This window comes from Saccostrea echinata, unplaced genomic scaffold (genome assembly GCF_033153115.1).
Source record: "Saccostrea echinata isolate AGI-Se365-2 ecotype Australia unplaced genomic scaffold, CSIRO_AGI_Sech_v1 ptg000051l, whole genome shotgun sequence".
Lineage (NCBI taxonomy): Eukaryota > Metazoa > Mollusca > Bivalvia > Ostreida > Ostreidae > Saccostrea > Saccostrea echinata.
The window spans coordinates 1,877,210-1,891,113 of record NW_026889800.1 but is presented as its reverse complement, the minus strand read 5'-3'; the positions used below and the strand labels follow the sequence as shown (position 1 = coordinate 1,891,113).

At 30.9% G+C, this 13,904-nt stretch overlaps 1 protein-coding gene across 1 annotated transcript in view; it reads right to left on the bottom strand.

Annotated features, from left to right (window-relative positions):
• Window positions 1–12,980: 12,980 nt before the first annotated feature.
• Window positions 12,981–13,904, bottom strand: part of LOC133203783 (uncharacterized) — a 177,748-nt gene continuing 176,824 nt past the window's right edge. The window contains exon 11 of the transcript XR_009723472.1: window positions 12,981–12,995. The gene's annotated coding sequence lies outside the window, so the exon portion shown is untranslated. The remainder of the gene's footprint in view (window positions 12,996–13,904) is intronic.

Below are 13,904 nucleotides of genomic sequence, written 5' to 3'. Positions count from 1 at the left end.
TCACTTGTAATGTTTTCTTTGAACGTGTATGCATTATGAATGCAGGTTGAAGTGTGTATTTTTTTTTAAACAATTATGAGAAAGGTCTATATAAAGAATTATTTATAAATGTATTTTCAAGAAGTATTCATTCAATTTATTTAAACATATGTAAGTTTCATCCAACAATTGGCCAACAGAAAGAAGCTTAAGGCCAAGAAACCGTAAATATCGGACCAATCATTCAATGAAGGGTCAACGTTGGGCCAACCTAACTAACCGATTGCAAATGTTGTTTCTATGTTGGCTGTTAGTTGGCTTACTATAATAACTACGTTGGCCCAACAATATGCCATCTGACATTTCAACAAAGGCCCAACATTGGGCCAACCTAACCAACCAGTTGTTAAGGTTGGCTGTTAGTTGGCTTACAATTATACCTACGTTGGCCCAACAATATGCCGTCATGTTGGACCAACGTTGGGCCGATGAGCAAAATGACCGTGGGCCAACGTAGGACTACCAACAATGGGCCAACGTTGGAAAAAAAATTGGGCCAACGTTGGCCCAACAATGTCTTGCTATCTGGGGTGTCTACGAGAAAACCATGCAGAATGCTATGAAAGCAGGTTTTTCAAAATTTCTTGAAACTTTGCATACAAAGTGAGATCAAGGTCACTTACTTACTGCGTAAGTTTGGTGACGTCATTTGATTTGTTACCATGGATACAGGGAGAATTAGTTTATCGTCGTCCTATTTCTATGCCCAATATCGAAAAATAATACCTTTTGTACATATTCTGTTTGTGTTTAAAAAATTTCCATAATATCTTCAAAATCAATGGATTTAAGGAATTAAAACCTTTGAAAAAAAATATTTACAGAATTTATTCCACATACTTTTTTGAATGTGAAGAGCTACGAGTGCAAAAATGTCACGATAATTGTAAGGAATACAGATATTTGAATAGTATGCAGAAAAACAGCTATAAAATTCCAAGAAACGCTTCCATTGATTTAATATTTTTAAAAAGTGATTGTTTTTAAATATTTTATTTAGTATTAATGGGATTTTGGTTGCAAATTTCAATTAATGGAGTTTTCACTCTTGTAAGTGCAGAACTGCAAGTGCAAAAAGGTCACAATAATTCGAGGGGATATTCTGTAGAAAAAAACAGGCATAGAATTTCAAGAGACACTTCAGTGATTATATTTTTTATCAAGAAGTATTTGTTTTAAGATATTTTAGTAAAAATAATAGGTAATTTGGTGGCACATTTGAATTAGTTGATTTTTTCACCCTAGCAAAATTACATTATATCTGGGTAGAAAGGCATACTGGACTACTGGAGTGATTACATTTTGAATGTTAAATCATTTCAGGCACATGACCTTCAATCTTCATGACTGAAATTAGCTTATATTTATCCAGAATGTCACAAAGATGCATGATTTGAATATTTGTTTACCCAGAAGTCTTTTTCAAGACTGTAGCTCTACTGGTTTGTACTTCTAACAAAGGAAGAGATAAGTAGCAGTTAGACTTGAAACTTTGCAACAGCAATAAATAGAATAATGATCCTTGATTTGGTCTCTTTTCGTGGAAATCTGACTAAAACTAAAGGAGGAGTAGATTTTAAAAGATTTTTACAGAAGTTTCTATTTTAGTTACCATGGCAACACCGTTCATCAAAATCAAAATCCGATAAAAAAAAAATTATGTATCTTAGTGTAGTCTACTTGTGTGCCAAGTAATATTGAAATCAAACCAAAACTGTAGGAGGAGTAGCTTTTGTTGACAGACAGATGACCAACACCTTACTATCGCATAAGCTCTTCTGGTCTCTAACCAGCAGAGCTAAAAATCTTGAGTTTTTGACAAGGCTCAATGTATTATAGCAATGAACTGGCTATACATGTAGCTATGGGGCTCATTTTACAGGATCCCTTAGCATGAAAATGCACATCGCGAAAACTGCAAATACATAAAATTGCAAGTTTAACAGAGAGAGTGTTCAAAAATGTGAACACATCAGTAAATAAAATCCACTTTTTCACAGTGTTGCCCAAATTTCATACAGTTCTTCACTGCAAAAGTTGTTTTTAAACATGCAACACATTTTATACAAATGCTGATTTTGTTTGCCCTAAAATTATACAAATGAATGAACAGAACAAAGTTTATGTCTTTTTTAATACCATAAAGTCTTAAAAACACAACCAGTATTTAAATTAAGTATTTGACAATGCTCAATTAAGTTCTTTCCTGAAAGAAAGCAAATTTTTTTTTAAATATATGAAACATTAATTAGTGTCTAGGAAAATCAAGGAGTCCCAAAACTGTCATGAAAAAAACAAGAGGCCCAGGGGCCACATCGCTCACCTGAGCACTCTGGCTAGGAAAAAGCAGGAATCAGTTCAGTCTTGAAAAGTTTTGATATCAAAGTGGTTTTGGGGGGGGGGGGGGGGGCGGCGGATTTGAACTTGAATCTATACCTCAAAGGGATGCTGTTGAATTAATATAACAAGTAATGGCTATGCTGTTCTTAAGAAGACAATTTTTATTGATATATCATTTGTATTCCTTTGTATAACTATGATCCCCTGTTATGCCCCCCCCCCTATTCTCTGGGGGGGGGGGGTTCATGATTTGAACAAAATTTGAATCTACATTACCTGAGGATGCTTCCATTTAAATATGACTAATTATGGCTTTGCTGTTCTTGAGAAGAAGATTTTAAAAGGCTTTTTCCTATGTATTCCTATGTATAACTTTGATCGCCCATTGTGGCCCCACCCTACCCCCGGGGGTCATGATTTGAACAAACTTGAATCTACACTACCTGAGGTTGCTTCCATACAAGTTTCATATTTTCAAGCACAGTGGTTCTTGAGAAGAAGATTTTTAAATGATGCCATCAATTTTTCACAAATTCATGATTGGAAGAAGGTGTGGCCCTTCATTTGAACAAACTTGAATTCCCTTTACCCAAGGATACTTTGTGGCAAGTTTGGTTGAAATTGGCCCAGTGGTTCTTGAGAAGAAGATGAAAATGTGAAAAGTTTACAACGACGACAACGACAACGATGACGACAGACAATGGACAAATTTCGATCAGAAAAGCTCACTTGAGCCTTCGGCTCAGGTGAGCTAAAAAACATTTGATCCTTTTCCTTTGGAATGCAGCGTCGACAGCTTGAAGCATCAACTCTGTACCTTGGCATGGTGCAACAGGCCCTATTGCTAAATGTGCTGACGTATGTAAAATATTCCTGTACAGTATTGCAAATAGTCCAATTTTGAGATATTTGACACTTTAAGGGAGGGTAATCTCCATTTGACAGGATATGCTTTGCATGACTGAACAATTTATGCTGAGATCTTTCATCTTTTGACCAATTTAGATGCACTGATATGAATTCAAAATCTGTAAAAGCAATGACAAATTGATGTTTGAATTAAAGTTTATAATTGATATTGCAATAATCATGATAATCAAAGAAGACATTTTAGTACAGTAAATTTTCATTTATACCCAAAAGCAAAAGAGCATGTATTTTGATGTTCTAAATGACATTGGGAATTAGGGAATAATTTCAATTTTAGAACAAAGGGACCTTGGCAATGCTAGCCTGAATCACCTTTATTTCCTATTTTGTAAGAGATCCAAATGCCTTAAATGGCTACTTGAGTTTAATGCAAACCTGCAAATGATCCAAATATAAAACAAGCTAATTCAGAGAATTGTGGCCCCCACTTATGGAAAAAGATGAGGATGGAAAAACTGGACAAAAAAACATGCAGATGGAAAAAGAAAAAGGTCAACCTTAACCTTTCAGCTTTTGGCCTTAAAGTCAATTGGTGTCTTTTTTTATTAAAGAAATAAATTCAAGACCTCAAAGAGACCCAGAGTTATCACCAGGACATATAATTTAATGCAAGATATGAATTTTTCAACTTGACCTTTTAACTTAGAAATCAAAGGGGATTTCTTTAAGTCATTGGGAATTATGATATAAAATTTAACAGAAAAAGCTCAAGGTATTGTAGGAATTTCCAACCTTGACCTTTTGACCTCAAATCAATAGGGATCTTCTCTAGCCTGTAAGGAGTTGTGATATGAAATGATATTGCAAAAACTCAAAGGCTTTAAGAGATATTGTTCCCAAATTAAAGTGTTATAGTACATACATGTACAGACAGAATGACAAACGGACAGACCAAAATTAATATCCCCACTTACAGTACAACAAAGGGACAACAAAATAAACTGTTTACATAAAAACACACATACTTGCCTGTACAAGTTATTTATAAATAATTGATAAACATTTACTGGGGGGGAGGTTGTGACCTACAGGTATTAGGTCATATATGTTTTCTGTTATGTCCATGACTTCTTCCATTTTCCTCCACTCTTTGCTCTGTAAAATAATTGAAAAAGCCATGAAGTATATATTCCCTTATAAATTATAGTTAATGCTAAAAATGCTAATGCTGAAACATTTTGAATGAATCATAATTAAATAATCTGAAAGCTCAAAACTTGAACTATATGGACTGGACCCTTCAGTTTATCAGTCACATATTCAGGCATCTACACCATTTGGACCTAACTTCACATAAATTGTTCTCTGTTATTTTACTTATCAGTAATGTGAATGAGCAGTTACATGTATATTATCATGATTATAGTAACTTGTATGTATACATTATAAAATGTTAACCACATGTACAAACTCTGGTTCATCTCATTGAACTGCATGATAACAATGTCCACTTAGTTATATTTTTCAGTGTGGAAATGAAACATATTTGTTAATTTTATTTTTTGAGATATTAAACATTGACATTATCTTTATTATTATGTAGTACCTTAAAAATATTATATTATATTACAGTAAGTGATCACCTGTTTGGTTTGATTCATTTGTTGCCTTGTCAATAGGAACACATTTCTGCTAAAGAATAAACATTAATTTTAATATTAACTATACAATACTTAATAATCCTCATAGTTACATGAATACTTATAACCAGTTATGTACACATAAAATGAATTTTAATATTTTAATTTTAATATTTAAATTTTATTAAAATTTTAATATTTTAACATAATAAAAAAATTTAATATTAACTATACAAAACTTAATAATCCTCATAGTTACATGAATACTTATAACCAGTTATGTACACATAAAATGAAACAGAAATCACACTTGAGATTTTATTTTTAGAACTAATTCAAAATAAAATGCAATTGAAATTTTATTTCCAAACAGGATTGGATCATTTACATGTGAAATCTATCAATATTATGAAACTATTGAGTGTAAAAGTCATTCCTCAACATTTACTGTAGAATCCTTAATTTATGTGAGTACTAAATATACTCGAATGAGAACAAGAATTAACAAGTGGACTGCTCAAGAGTTTTCACTTTTTACATGTATTTCAGCTATAAAATAATAAAAGCAATTTTGCTTCATAAGTGAAACTTGATGTATAAGCTACTGAGTGAATTTTAGAAATAATTTGATAAAACTTTTACATATAATTATAAACGCACAGTATATGTATACATGTATGTACCTTTAAGCTCTTCCTTCAGCTTTACTTCCATACTGATTTCTTAGTGTGTGTTTCTATACATCTTTTGCATATACCTGTAACAATTAGGAATCAAATACAATTGTAAGTTTATAAATATAAACCATTATAGATTGGACATGTAAGTTGTATAAACTTGATATCAATAGGTTTTCACAAACTATAAAGACAAAGTCAGTAAATATTTCCAATTATGATATCACTTTGTGATATTATATTTACATGTATAGGGTTGTCCTTAAGACCTGTGGGCTGGGGAATTTCTTCACCTATAATGACATAATTCCCCAATTACTCTGGTATTGCCCTCTCAACCCTCACTAAGGGGAGGAACCCCCAACATGCTTTTTTTTTTTAATCTGTTTCATTTCTTATGGACAACCCAAATATCATGTACAGTGTCTCTCTGAAAACTTTAAGGTCAGAAATTAAGTTAATTTCAATGGTTTAGCAAAATTCCTTAAGTTTTTAATTCCTTGAGGGACACACAAAAACTGCATAATGTTCTTACCAGTTCCAACAGGCAAAACCTCATTCAGCTTGACCCTCTCGGTTAACGGGTTTGCATAATAGCGTCTCCCCTATCAGATATGAGTGACAACATGTTCTTTTTTTCCTTTTCCAGTGTAGACCAAGTATATTTCTGTGTTTGACACATACATGTACATGTAGGTATGTTTACAGAAATTAGACGGTCCAAGTGGCAAGTCCCATAACAGCTGCATGGTTCAAGATGGTTAATGATAAGAAGCGTTTCAGGGACAGAAATGTCTTCTGAGCTGCATTTAAAATACCTTGTATATTCAGCTGAATCTATTTTACAATCTTTCAACAAGGCTAGAGATCTTTTATCATAATACTGTCCTCAAATCAACACTTCATCTTTTCGTCTGCCATTAAGACACCATACTTTTAATTCCTTTAAATAAGGAGAGTTCCACTAAGGTAGATAATTTTTCTAATAATTTCAGCCAACTTCAATCTATTTTTAAATTAGCATAATGCCATTTGCAACCAAATTCCTTTTAACTATATATTGATTTTGAAGGTTTTTTTTTTTTTGCAATTAAACTGATATTTATAATGTTTTAAGGGTTTTGTCTTGGGTTTTTACAGCATTCTAAAGATAGTGGTATTTTAAACACATTAATTTAATCTAACTTTAGATCCCACTTTTACAGAAGCAGTGTTGATAAATGAAATTAAATAAAATATTTCTAGTTAGAGCACTTTCTTTAAATTTATTTAATATGTGACATTTGAATAAAAGTGCACTTTTTCCTGCAATTTTTTTTCTCTTAATCTATGGGTGTTTTTCAAAATATTTTCATAAAATGTGCTAAAAATAGAATATAGGGCTATAATAGGGATCCCCAAAGGTACCTGACAGTTTTGATACTGGGATTTATTAGAGGACACATGATGCTAATCAGAAACAATAAAATCAGTCAAAATGATCACAATGCCTTTCATAATAAAATTTGGATTTTGCATGGTTTTCTCGTAGACACGCATTTAAGAAAGTTTTAAAAAGCTGCTAATGTATTTTCACTCATTCTTATTTATCTCAACTTGAAAGTGGGCGTAGACTTTCATTTGAAGAAACCAAAAATCCCTTCATCCAAGGATGCCTTGTGGTAAATTCTGTTAAAATTAGCCAGCGGTTTTGGAGAAGAAATCAAAATTGTAAAAAGTTTAACCCTTTCTCTACCGGTGCATTTTAAGCGACTTTGGAGACCTTTTGACATATCATTATAAATTAATTTTTACCTTTTTTATCCAAAGGGAAAGCTAGGCATAATGCATACCATTTTGTAGGGAATTTTCCAGAGATGATATTCCATAGAAATTCAGATACCTCTGACTTTACTACTGGAAATAGAGGTTAAAGGTCAAATAAGTGCAGAATTTTATTGAATTTTTGGACACTTTTTAATTTTTAAGCTAAAAATTTACAATGATGTATGTTGAAATATGAAATTTAGAATATACTCACAAAAGGGCATTATACTGAACTACATTAATCACATAAACTTTTTTTTCAATTCTGCAAAATAAAGATTTTAAAGAGGTTGCTAAGCAACGGGTATTTTGTATTTTTCGGGCAGTATTTCTTGGTTTTTGCTCATCCAAATCACATTTATGCATTCCATTACCTTTTAAAGTCAGATATGGGGTCATAATATTAAGAGGGATGTACAGTAAATATTTGTGTTAAAGTTTGACCTCAGTAGGCTTATTTTTAGGAGGTCAAAGGTCAAATAAGTGCAGAATTTTATCAGTTTTTTCCAACAATTTTCAATATTCTAGCTAAAATTTTACAACAATGAATGCTGAAATAGAGTTCTGAATAAACTCTTTAGAAGGCATCATGCTGAACTACAACATCCGTATACCACTTATGTTCAAATATGTGTCCAATGACCTCTAAGTGGTTGCTAAGCAACAACAAAAATTTCAATTTTTCGGTTGTATAAGTTTGTTACCGCTCATTCATGGAAAGCTACTTTTGTGCTTTTCATGATGTTGTAAGTAAGATATGGGACAAAAATAATGTATAGAACATACATGTACATCAGATAGTTGTCTTAAGTATTGACCTTGACATTTCTTTTCTTAGGGGGTCAAGGTCATATCAATACAGAATTCTGCCTTAAATTGCAAGAACATATCCATTTTGAAATGCTGCAATTATTATGGACATACTGTCTAATAATTGACATATAAAATTGTGAATGACAAAATCCACAGAGATATTACACGAATGAATTGTTCTTTTTTTTTTTTTTTTAATTTTGCATATCTTGGTTGCCATTCAAAAAATATATCTATAACTTAAGTGAACTGACATAAAATTTGTAAGATGTGATTACATGTATATGTAATATACATATATATATGTATTAGTGACATATATATATATTAGTGACACATACTTTTAAAATAATATGGTAAAAAAGTAATGCAACCAGTTATCAACAAATTTTCATAAATTATACAGTTAAGTACTTATTTCATCATTTTCAAAAACTACCACAATTTTCTTTATCTATTGGAATATAAGAAAATACTTCCAATTTTCTTTTCTTACAAAAATTATCTTACATTTTCTAGTTTTTAACAGATTTCATGGCTTTATTGTGTCACTTGTTAAAACAATTTTTTTTCATTTGATAAGTATGAAGAAACCTCACAAGATGGACAATGCATGGAACTTTAAATCTCTTTTTCAAATAAGTGGCTTTTTCATTACAATCCTTTCATTCATCTTATTTATGTGGCATGCATTTGCTCATCTTTGGAAGCCAAGGATATCTGATCCGCTACTCTTCTCACAAACCCTTGGCCTATTATGCTATCAAAAGTCAGTATTGTTTAGGTCACATGACCTCGAATCACAGCTTGCATTAATGATAGAAATAAAGAGCATTTTTAAAAATGAAGTAACTGAAGAATAATAAACAAGCAGATAGGTTTATTTGTTAGTATACTTGCAAGTCTATTTCTGCTACATAGATTCCAGATTACATGATGTACACATCATCTTCAAGTTGGACGATGCCATAGCTATTTAAAGAATGGAAGTCTAGCATCTTATGAATCATTGTTTACATGAGTTTTTCATTATTAAGAATCCAGAAATATCCTGAATGAAGATAATGTTATTTAGCACTTGCTGTCTGGTCAAATGATGTCTATAAACTTTAATCATGACTTGAGAAAAAAAAAATCCTGACTATTGATAGCAAAATAAGCTAAGGATTTGTGAGAAGAATACCGATATTCAATAGCCATGTTTGATGAGAAACATTTGACTTGGTCTTTTAATGCAATAATTGACAATGCAAGTATAACAAAAAAATTCAAGCTCTCTAAAATTTGAAGTACAATTTGCGATTTGGGTTTCTTTTGTTCCAATTTCTTTAAAAATGAGTTCACAATCATAAGATCAAGTAAATAAAAAACCCAGTACTTTCCACCATTGCAACTATGTTCCAATGTATGATGGATATTTACAAGCAAATTGAACTGACAAACCCACAACTCCCATACATTTAACATAAGATTGGCTAATAAAGGTTTTTAAATTTCTTTTCTAACTCAATTTAACCTGAATTTCAATGAAAAATCACAAACAGGTTTGGCTGAACAGTGATGTAAAAATTACATAACAGTAACTACTATACAATCTTTCTGTTAAACAAAAATAAATCCATTTCTTGATACCAAAAAAATCATCTTTATTATCATGAATTTTCCCCCAATGTTTAATTCAGCAAGACAATGTACACTAACTGACTTCATCACAAGATTTTTAAATTCTTTGCAAAGTGCTTTAGGGGTACAATAAAGACTTGAACTGTCATCTTGAAAAAAAATGAATTTATGGCAATATTTAATGCAAAACATTTAGTCAATCAGTTAAAAATGGGGGTTTTTTTAACCCAAATATACAAATCCAGAAATATTGCTAACTGAATTCCAAATCAGACATCAATCACAAAATGCTGAATACCAGAGCACTTTTGCTTTGTGGCCACCATTCTTTCATCAACTGCCATCTCTCTGAAAGACTGGAGGATCTCCGTTGACTTGTCCAAGATATAATCAGTTCTGGTTGTATTCGCACAATTAGTTTCTATCCTATAAAAGATTAAGTTTTTATAATTAAATAGGTATTATAAAATTTATGTAAATTTACATATATAAGAGTAAGAAAGCTAGAATTAACACACTGATTATGTTGAAATAACTTTTTCAAATTAAAAGTATTTATTTATAAAGTTTATTTATTATGTGATATATTTAGTTACATGTATATGGTATGGGGACGTCAATGTATTATGACTAAAAAATTACCAGCCTAGTAGTAAACCATCATTTCAGTCAATTATTGAGCTAAAAGAAATAACATACCCATTAATTCTATCAAAATTTAAAAAAATACCTTTTTCAGTTTCGGCTGTCAGGGTTTTTAAGTGAAAGGATACAACGGACTGAAAACTGTTTCTCCAGGGCAAAATTCTCCGAACAAGGTTGTTCGTGTGCATGGGAGTGTTGACAAATAGCCATCCATTGAATGAAGTTTGACCATCCATGTATATGTGATAATTCAAAAGAAACTGAAAATTGAGAAACAGAAATTCTATTCACATACATCATGCAGAATGAAAATACCACAGCGGTCTATAAAAGAAAGCTGGCTCCATATTTGAGCATAATGGGTGGTAAAATGGCGAATTTACATGCATAATAATGCATTATAAATATCATGTGTATCACATATTTTTTTTCAAAATATTAGTCAATGTGTGAATGCAATATCAAATAAATACAATTAAAAGTTCACTTTATTTAGAATTAATGTTTAGAGATACAGGAATTTTCACTACAAAAAGAAAGAAAAATGATTTACCTGTTCATTGGTTATAATAAGCACCTGTGTCCTCCACATCATGGTCTTTCCAGTGCATGGTAGGGTTAGCAAGTGAATCTTCACAGCTGAACGTTCCGAAACCAGCACCCTAAACATGCTAAAAAATTCGATGTGTTTGTGTTAGACGACAACTCTCAAGAATTATGCCAAACTTGATTTTACTTTGAATGGTACTTGGGGTGGTCATCAAAAGTTATACACTTCAAAAACAACACAAAATTAGCTGAACAAGTATCAATCTAATAATGCAAGTTCATACCGGCTAACGCCAATGCATGTACATATATCAGTATCAGTGTGCATAGTGTACCACTTGTTTTCATTTGAACGTGAATAAATGCACTTTCAAAACAGTTTTAAACTCTTCAACCAATACTTACTCACCTCTAATACCAAAGGAATGACCGTCTTATCTGATGAATTGATGTGATGTTCTCCATCATAAAATAATCATGAAAATTGATGTGAACTCACATTATCGTGTTGTTGTTTACTGCTACAGCGGAAACACGTGGTAATCTCGACTCGTATCAACTCTTACAGTGATGAGTCGTGTAAAATTTATGCGAGTGCTTGTTTCAAAATGGATTAAATTTAAATTTCATGTCAGTATAGGTCTACTTATATTTTATATAAAGAATATATGACACATACAGCAATATAAATTCTGACTTTTTCGACGTAAAGACTCTTAGGGAATATACATGTACATTTTTTTTTACTCAACATTATTCTATGTATAAAATAGATAAGTAAATTCATTATGTGAAAAAAAAATACCACACTTCACTAAAGGTTTAAAGATATTATTTGTTTTTTTTAACCAATTATTTGTTAAAAGCATTTATTTCAATAAAAATATATAATAAAATAGTATTAAACAGTATGTTGTTCCGAGTGAGGCGCAACGAAATCGACCTTAATATTGATCAGCCCCGATTTTTCAACAAAAAATTACGCGGAGGTGCAAAATTCAAACTATCGTAATTCAGAAAATACTGAGAGTTAGAATACCAGTAAAGGCTTGTTGAAATGGACATTTTCTTCACTTTTACCAGCTGTATTTTGTTTTCCCTATTTCAATACAGAAATACAAGTAAAAATGAGATTTGTTTAAATATTATGAATAAAAACGAGAAAAAACACAAACATGGAAGAAAATGCTTGTTTTTAAAAAATATTTTAAAGTAAAAACAACAATTTTTACATATTTTAAAAGCAGGGAAAATATGCTTTTTAAATATATCAAACTTTCTTTATGCAATTAATCAGGAAAAATATGCCAATCGTCGGGAAAATCGTCCTTGCTTTGGAAATTTGCGCCATTTTCAAAAAGTCATGAATGTCTTCAAAACGTAAAATCTATTCATTACCGACGTATAATCTATAAAATTTTTACAGGTTTTAAAAGTAGAGAAAATTTCCTAAAAGATGATATATAGATTATATACCTTAATGCTATCATAAAAAAAGATACGGAGATCCTGTTTTCGCGAAGTCTTGTTTTAACGCGCTATCGGTCATATTGACCGATGCGGTAGAGAAGGGGTTAAAGAAGACACACGCAACTCAAATGACAACAGACAGACATAGTAACCCCATTGAACAGAAAAAGCTCAGTTAAACCTTTAGCTCAGATAAGATATACAGGTAAAATATCAAAAGTTTACAAACACAACGAGAAGAGAGATTACAGTTCAGGTGACATATAAATCATTATAATACTTTTATGTACAAATAATAAACTAGAAAAATACAAAAAGAAATAATAATTGTGCACATAAAATGAAAGCAAAACCATACGTTCTAGATTTACAAATTAAATTTACAAACAATGTTTGTGTATGTACAAATTTATTTTCAAGATAAAAAATCCAATGAAAAAATTAAACAAGAAACACACTTAAAATTTATGAACATATTCTATACAATAAACAAAGAAGGTGTTGCAGTTCTTTAGTCATTTTCCTTTAAGGTGTAGCTGTTTAAAAGAAAAAAAATTAAGTAACAGAAAACAACATTAATTTTTTTAAGATACAACGGTATATACAACAATGTAGAACAATGTTGGAAACTGCATATTGACTTCCAATTGGCCATTAAATAAAGTATAAATTAGGGACTCGATAAAATATGCCAAATTTTCATCTTATATATATATATATATATATATATATATATATATATATATATATATATATATATATATATATATATATATATATATATATATATATATATATAAGATGTAAATTTCGATATTTTTAATTTCTAGAGGATAGAAAATCAGTTCGCTATATACTTAAATTCGGTATACTCGAGTTCGTTATTTCCTTAAAATTTTACAAGGAATTGATATGAATTTCACCGGAGATTTCAAAAAAAAAATCGCTATATCCGTAAATTTGCTATACCCGTGTCTGTACGAAATGGGATCTACTGTAGTAATATTTTAAATTCACACAGAATTAAACTGTTTTCCTCGATACTGTGATTCAAATCTAATAAGACAATATGCTATTATTTAGTTGGCGATGTCTAAGAAAATAAAGTATCATTTTTAAATAATTTATTTTTTTCATACTCATTGCGTTTTATTTTGTGGCTCAAATTTGCCTTGAAAATTGAAAATGACTCAATGAAATGTCTTTGATGATGCATTAACAGCGTGATTGTGACACGATAGCGTTGTTCTTCTTTGAAGTTTGCTGTTCTGTATTAGCAATACAGAATGGCTTACAATGAGCGGAGCTACTTTCCGTTCTGTATTAGCCCTATATATACTGTCTTGTGTTAGCCAACTCTTCTGTATCTAAAAAAATACAGCACGGTCAAATAATAAATCTGATTCAATTTATCAAAATCACGTACAAATAG